Consider the following 8,413-nt stretch of genomic DNA (forward strand, 5'->3'; position numbering starts at 1 on the left):
CACCAGTTTTGACACAAACAAAAATGGTAATAATATATAATGATATAACTGAATAAAAATAGGCAAAACTGTTATCTGTGAGTATAACCAATTAAACCATAGCACATACATAAACAATCAACCATAAAGAAAGGGCTAAAACGTTGCAATACGAATGGGCATTGGTTACCAAAAATGAGGTGTCGGTAAAACCATTGCCAATGCGATCGGGCTCCGGCCGCTACGACAGTCGTATGATCATACTATAATGAGATTATGTTGGACCTCTTCGAGTGCGATTCAAGTAAGTAAGTAAGCAAATAGCAAGTAACAAACAGTCATTCAATTGATACACAACACAAAGATCACAGTTTGCGTTTGAGAAATAATAAGATAAATAATTTGATAAATGGTACGCAAGTGTCCCCAAAACATTTCAAAACAAGTAAAATAGGGGAGTGATTACTCACCTGATCGGATGAACGAAACACAAATGAGGATGATGAGAAAAGTAAATCTTTCGGGATACACCGACAAGGATTCCTAGTTAAATAATAATAATAATAATATAATGAATTAATTATAAAAATATAACATGATTTAATATTATGAGTTATTAACAAATGAGATAGCGCGTATAATAGATTTGAGATTTCGATGTTATTTGGGTTATGATGTGATTAGGATGGTTATTGATTAGACAATTGATTTCTTCGGTAATTGTTATTATTAGTCTTATTAATTAAAAATCCATCAATAATTACCCACGATAAAATATAATTTAAATATTTAAGATATACGATATGCTTGTAATGATAAAATCTAAATAAGTAAATAATTAAATATACCAACTAAATAAAAATAATTTAATTTAAATATACCTTAAATTACTTGAATAAACAAAATACTAATAAATAAATAAATAGATACTCATAATAATAATGTCCAAATAAACAAAATATTTTTTGAATCGTTAACGAAACTTTAACAATAGAATTATATTTAACGTGTTTAATATGTTAGCTATATCATCATTAATCAAAATATAATACATATATATATATATATATATATATATATATATATATATATATATATATATATATATATAACGAGCTTGTAAAGATGTTCAACGACGAGAAAACATGATTTAAAAGTGTCGGTTCAATAATATAACATTTATTTAAAACAATTTATATTTATAGTATATACATCTAAATATATATGTGTGTGTGTATGTATGTATATATTAAGGTTTAGGGAAATTATTGTACATTTAACAAAGTTTATATAATAAATAGAGAAAAGTAAATTATAATATAAATAGATAATATATTTTATTGATTAAAATTTCCTGGAAAACGAAAACGGGTCGGGTCTTGGTAGTTACTACGTTATATGAAAACTCGAGTTGTTACAGTCTCCCCTACTTTAGAGAATTTCGTCCCGAAATTAAAGAATACTATAACAACACTATCAAAAAGTTTTAAGAAAAATAAAAAGTTTATAATGGTTTTAAAATTTATCATAACACAGAACCTTGGATAGTCAAAACAACGTTTCAAATGAAAATCCGATAATGACATTTATATATAGGATGTACCAGTGGCGTATCCACCATGTCCTTATCATCTCTACATTTGTACCGTTATCCCAACTACTTTCGTAACTATATTATGACACACAATTACACGCATTATGATTTCCATGCGAGGACTTCGATAATTATGTAGGCCTCCATAATTACCTAGGTCGTCGGATGGTCCACATAACTCGTCTCATCATGTGGATTACAAAACGTTTGCACAATATGATTTTGTGAAAATAAGAGTTTTAATACGTTTTGGTTATAGTTAGAAAATATTGCTAAAAAATGGGTTGGATTTATGAGTTGTTTTAACAAAATATAAAAATTTCTAAAATGCCTCTTAGTTCTTTAGGGTTGAGAGTAAAATGAATTTGGGATAGATGAGGACAATAGATAAACTAGGAGTACCGTACTATCGACAGTTGTCTTTTGAAAAGATAGATCTTATTAATGAGCATAAGCACTTGAAATTGAAGTTGTTTAAATCCAAAAATAGAATAAAGGTTAATTATGATGTATGATTGAAAAAGATAAAATGTGTTTAGATAAGGATGACAAAAATATCTTCTTTGATAAACTTAGTTATGATTGATTTGATATATCTGATTTAAAATAACTTGATTAATTAGATCTATAAATACTTGAATAACTGAAGTATTTTGATTATGTTGCAAAGTAAGGTTTAATAAAATAAGTTTGGACATTTTGAGCATTATGAACATGATTGAATCGAGAACACACATGGCGTGGATGATTAGGGTTTTCCATAGTTGCAGTAGTTACAGGTAACAGGGTTTAAAGTTTGAGCAAACATTGAAGCATAGGTTTTAGAATTAGATGGCATAGACCGTTGTGGAACCTCTTGTAGTACGTGGCAAGTATGAACAAGATAACCAAAAGATTACATCGGGTACAAAATGATATGAGGATTGGATTGAATTGAATTGAATAGTGATAGTTGCAAGTGAAGCGTAACAAGTGGAATTTGACGTAACATGTCTTGTTTGAGACGCTATGATTTTGTTAAGATTGATTGCTAATTTTGATTGACAGCATGTAGTTGATGTTTAGACTTGTGTTTGTTATAAGAATGAGTAGGGGTAAATGAATTGAATAAATTAGTGAAAAATTTAATGAATAAGATTGCATTTATGCTTTGAAAATTGAGTTGGTATTTTAGAGATAGCAGGAGCTATCTACTTGACTAACATGTGGCCGTGAAGTGGTTATATAAAACAAATGATTGACGTTGTTTGATGTTGAGAAAACATTCTTTGATTAATAAAGATGTGATTTAATGAGAAGGTTGGATAGTTGTGTAGATTTCATATGAGTTATTGTGTAAAACGAAACTTAAATATGTTATGTTGATGTTCATTCACAACTTAAGGATAAGTTAGAATTTAAATTGATAATCAATGAGTTGATTTGATGAGAGAAAAGTTTTATAAAAGGTTAATATATTTTTAACAAATTAGAATTTGAAGTTGAATGCTTGAAATAAGTTTAATAAGTTATACATGTGATATCATGAGTATAAGAAAGCCATTTAATTATTAAATTGTGCGATAATATTTAAATTAATTGAGGTATTGATATTATAATAATGTGATAAGATGAATAGGTGAAACCGATTTCAATGAGTGTAAATTGTTTTGTTTGGATCGTGATAACCGAATTCAGATAAACAAAAAATTTGTATCCGATCCGGGAATAAAAATGTTTTGAGTATATAAGTAGATCGAATCAATAAATCTTGATTCAAAAATGATTTAGTAAATAAGGAATTGAATAATCTAATAATTGAATAATAGGATAATTGAATAGTTAAATCAAATCATAAATTGTTTCGTATAAAATTAAACAAATAAAACAATTAACGAATGTTCTTCGAGGTGTTGGGTTTCCCATGAGCTTTCCATGGCATTTTGTTTCCCCCACTTATTAGCATACCAAAACCAAAACAAATGAGTGAGTTGGCCTCCCATGAGCGTTACATGGCAATTTGAATGACCCAACTCAATTAACGCATTAACGAATCAATTAAGTTTGTCGGCCCATGAGCGTTACATGGCGATTTGACCGGCCAAACTAAATAACGAATAAACGAACTCAAGAATAAGTAGTTGAAACATCTAGTGTATCACCACGGATGGTAATGCTCCAACAAAATATCGCAAATACAACAAATTGTGCAAATGTACAGTCGGCGTTTCCATGGCGTCCCATGGGTTTTACACCCGACTAGACATTTTAAAAATCATAAAACACAATAAAGGGTGTAACCGTTTAGCCGGTTACGTTAAACGCTAAAAGTGTCGGTCGCCTGACAATTCCCACAATGGCGGGGAATCTTGTCACACTCCCTAGTTCTAAACAAAAAAAAAGAGCAAATACAAAGCTAAGAAATTTTCAAGAAAGTTTAAGACAATAAAAGTCAATTTAATAAATTTAAATAGAAATATTTTGAGGTTGAGGCATAGCCTCAGAGTTATAAAATATATTTTGAGAATGAGACATATTCTCGGAGCAATAAAATATTTTTAGAGTGAAGCATAGCTTCGGAATTGTGTGTGCATGACAATAAAGTAAACAATTAACTAAGCAGTTAAATAAGTTTTTAATCTAACAAGAAATTACGTAAGTTGTAAACAATCAAATATAACACATCAGGTAAACAAATAAGCACGTATGGGGTTCCTAAGCATGTTACTAAGGCACCACTAACGACCTATCTTAAACCTTCGGCTCTGATACCAATCTGTCACACCCCAACCTAAAGCGGAAGTATCGGGGCGTGAGCTGATTGTCACAGCTCACAAGGTTACTATAATGGAATTATAAAAAGACAATATCTAATTAATTTATTTATTATCAAACAACATTCATAAACAACAAAAATAAAGAAAATTACAAATACAAAACCAACTATTCTTGTATATGTTTTATCCTAAAGTCATCTCTATGTGAGCTTCAGTTCGATAAGCAATCCAAATCTATAACCTGCAAATGCGTACAAAATATATGTTTGTCAACAACACATGTTGAGTGAGTAGATCACCAGTTTTGACACAAACAAAAATGGTAATAATATATAATGATATAACTGAATAAAAATAGGCAAAACTATTATCTGTGAGTATAATCAATTAAACCATAGAACATATATAAACAATCAACCATAAAGAAAGGGCTAAACCGTTGCCATGCAAATGGGCATTGGTTACCAAAAATGAGGTGTCGGTGAAACCATTGCCAATGCGATCGGGCTCCAGCCACTACGACAGTCGTATGATCATACTATAATGAGATTATGTTGGGCCTTTCCGAATGCGATTCAAGTAAGCAAGTAAGCAAATAGCAAGTAACAAACAGTCATTCAATTGATACACAACACAAAGATCACAGTTTGCGTTTGAGAAATAATAAGATAAATAATTTGATAAATGGTACGCAAGTGTCCCCAAAACATTTCAAAACAAGTAAAATAGGGGAGTGATTAGTCACCTGATCGGATGAACGAAACACAAATGAGGATGATGAGAAAAGTAAATCTTTCAGGATACACCGACAAGGATTCCTAGTTAAATAATAATAATAATAATATAATGAATTAATTATAAAAATATAACATGATTTAATATTATGAGTTATTAACAAATGAGATAGCGCGTATAATAGATTTGAGATTTCGATTTTATTTGGGTTATGATGTGATTAGGATGGTTATTGATTAGACGATTGATTCCTTCGGTAATTGTTATTATTAGTCTTATTAATTAAAAATCCATCAATAATTACCCACGATAAAATATAATTTAAATATTTAAGATATAAGATATGCTTGTAATGATAAAATCTAAATAAGTAAATAATTAAATATACCAACTAAATAAAAATAATTTAATTTAAATATACCATAAATTACTTGAATAAACAAAATACTAATAAATAAATAGATACTCATAATAATAATGTCCAAATAAACAAAATATTTTTTGAATCGTTAACGAAACTTTAACAATAAAGTTATATTTAACGTGTTTAATATGTTAGCTATATCTTCATTAATCAAAATATAATACACACACACACATATATATATATATATATGACGAGCTTGTAAAGATGTTCAACGACGAGAAAACATGATTTAAAAGTGTCGGTTCAATAATATAACATTTATTTAAAACAATTTATATTTATAGTATATACATCTATATATATGTGTGTGTGTGTGTGTATGTATGTATATATATTCACACACAAATACTTAGTAAGAGATTGTTTGACCAGAAAACGTTAATATGAAGTGTCGATTTGATAAAATAATGTATACTTTAAACTTAATATATTAATTATAAACATTAAAACCTTAAAAAAATGAATAACAAAAACCGCGTCCATGGGGGCTCGAACCCGCGCCCCTGGCCGGTTCATGGATCTGAACGCACACACCAGTAAACCCAATGTGCAGGCATGTCTTACGTTTTAAATTTCAGAAAAATAAAATTTATACAGTAGCCCAGAAAACCCCCAAATCGCTATAAACCCTAGCACCTTAAATCCGTTTAACTGTTCAATGTTTGTTAAATTAACATTAGGGGTATTGTTATTGAATCAAAAACGAATATGTTACCTTGATTAATTACCAGTTACAAGTCCGTGTTGATGGTGAATGGCGAGTTGCAGATGACGACCAGAAAACGAACAGATTTGATGGACAGCGAGTTGTAGAATGAAATTAAACATAGGGTTTTGAATGGCGACGGAGTAAGGATCTTTCATGTAGGTTTAATTGTGATAATATGTTTGCTAAGACGGATTTTCATAAATGGGTTTTTTTTTACCGAAATGTAAAATAGGCAATACGTATTATAACGATGTTGTTTCTTAACTAGCGGTGTCGGTTAGGCCGCGTTAGGAAAGATTCACCAGTCCATGATTTTGATTTCTAAATATACGACGATAATTATTGATCAAGAAAGAAAATGGGTATACGGGTCATGGTTCACGGGTTCTAATTATGAGTTTGTTTACAATATAATAATAGTATATATATTTTTATGCAGATTTGCAAGAAGGTCCCTCAACTTTATAGATGAATACATATTAGGGTAAAATTAAGGTTTAGGAAAATTATTGTACATTCAACAAAGTTTATATAATAAATAGAGAAAAGTAAATTATAATATAAATAGATAATATATTTTATTGATTAAAATTTTCTGGAAAACAAAAACGGGTCGGGTCTTGGTAGTTACTACGTTATATGAAAACTTGAGTTGTTACAAACATTTTAAATGAAGATTTGATTTGATTAAATGATTAACCCCAGCTAGGGGCTCTGTCCCTTGGACCCCGCTAGGGGCTGCCGCCCCTAGAACTCCGCTGGCAGGGGCACTGCACCCGGACTCCCATAGCTAGGGGTTACAATAACCTAGGAATATGATATAATTAGGAGTAGTTAAGTGATGCTTGCTAATTGATATACAGTTAGTCGTGCACAACATAAGAAGGGCATTACCGTAAATTCAGAAAGGAATCGCTTGTAGGTGAGTTTCTAGCCCCGTTTCCTTGTTATGTTTTCGGAGCTGTGTGCATACTTGATGTGATTAGTTAATACACTTACCTTAAGTGGTAAGTGTATGATATATGAAAGCGTTATGAATGATGTATGTATGTATGTATGTATGTATGTATGTTTGTATGTATGTATGTATGTATGTATGATATATGAATGTGTTATGTATAATGTATGAATGCTATATGAATATGGTATGAATGATCCATAAATTATTTAGGAAATGTTAATAGTACATAAATATGAAAGTAATGTATGAAGGTATGGTTGCATGGAAAGAAGGGTACCAGACCCTAATAATATCAGAGTTTGGAGGGTACCGGACCCTATTTATATCCGAGGTATGTAGGGCGAAATGCTCTTTATAATGTAAGAATAGTTATGGACGTAACGTGTATGTTAAAAGAAAGAAAGTATGAAAGAATGAACGTATATATGGAAGAATGATAAACAGATTAAGTATGTAATACGTACCTTCATGCACGTGAATGTGTATGTAAGTATGATACCTGATTAACTAGAACTCACTCAGCGTAGCTGACCTTTAGTATGCACGCAGGTAAATAGACTGAAGCAGCTAGCTTGAGGGAGACACATGAAAGGAACTGAGGAAGCCGACATCTGAAGATTTGTCATGATGTTTAAATAAGATATTTTTATGTTATGTTTTTAAAGACAAGTTTGAATGTTTTGTAACGAATGATTGAAGTTTTATTTGTTCCGCGAAAGTTTAATTTAACTATGATATTTAGAACTGTGTGTATGAGTAAATCCAACGACAATGTAGGGCACCGGTAACGGGGCCTTATAAAAATGCTACTACAAATCTTAAGCATATGTTTAAGTGATTAAAAATAAATATATTTGATTTAAAACGATTTATAAAAATATATGGTTTTTTATAATTAATAAATATGATTTTAATAAAAATATAAAAAGATGGTGCAATGACCCAGGTTTGAACCCGGGTCTCCATGAAAACAACAACCATACATAACCACCAGACCAAACATGATTTGTGTTATATGATCAGAAACAAAAACATATATATAATATACTTCAAGTTCATCATTTTCTTATCAAAACCTAGATTCAATTCTCTTGATTCATTTCATGTTTGCTTGATTTATGTTAGGGGTTTTTTTAGATGGTCAAAAACAATACAAATGCATATTTTACTTACTTGATTTGATGCTCGGAATGATGGTAAACGGAGCTTGGCCGGAGTTTAACTTTGACGAACGATTTGATGATTAAAGAGT

The sequence above is a fragment of the Bidens hawaiensis genome, unplaced genomic scaffold, assembly GCF_021521415.1.
Source record: "Bidens hawaiensis isolate Kalapana, Puna unplaced genomic scaffold, B.hawaiensis_p1.1 tig00001961_1, whole genome shotgun sequence".
Classification (NCBI taxonomy): domain Eukaryota; kingdom Viridiplantae; phylum Streptophyta; class Magnoliopsida; order Asterales; family Asteraceae; genus Bidens; species Bidens hawaiensis.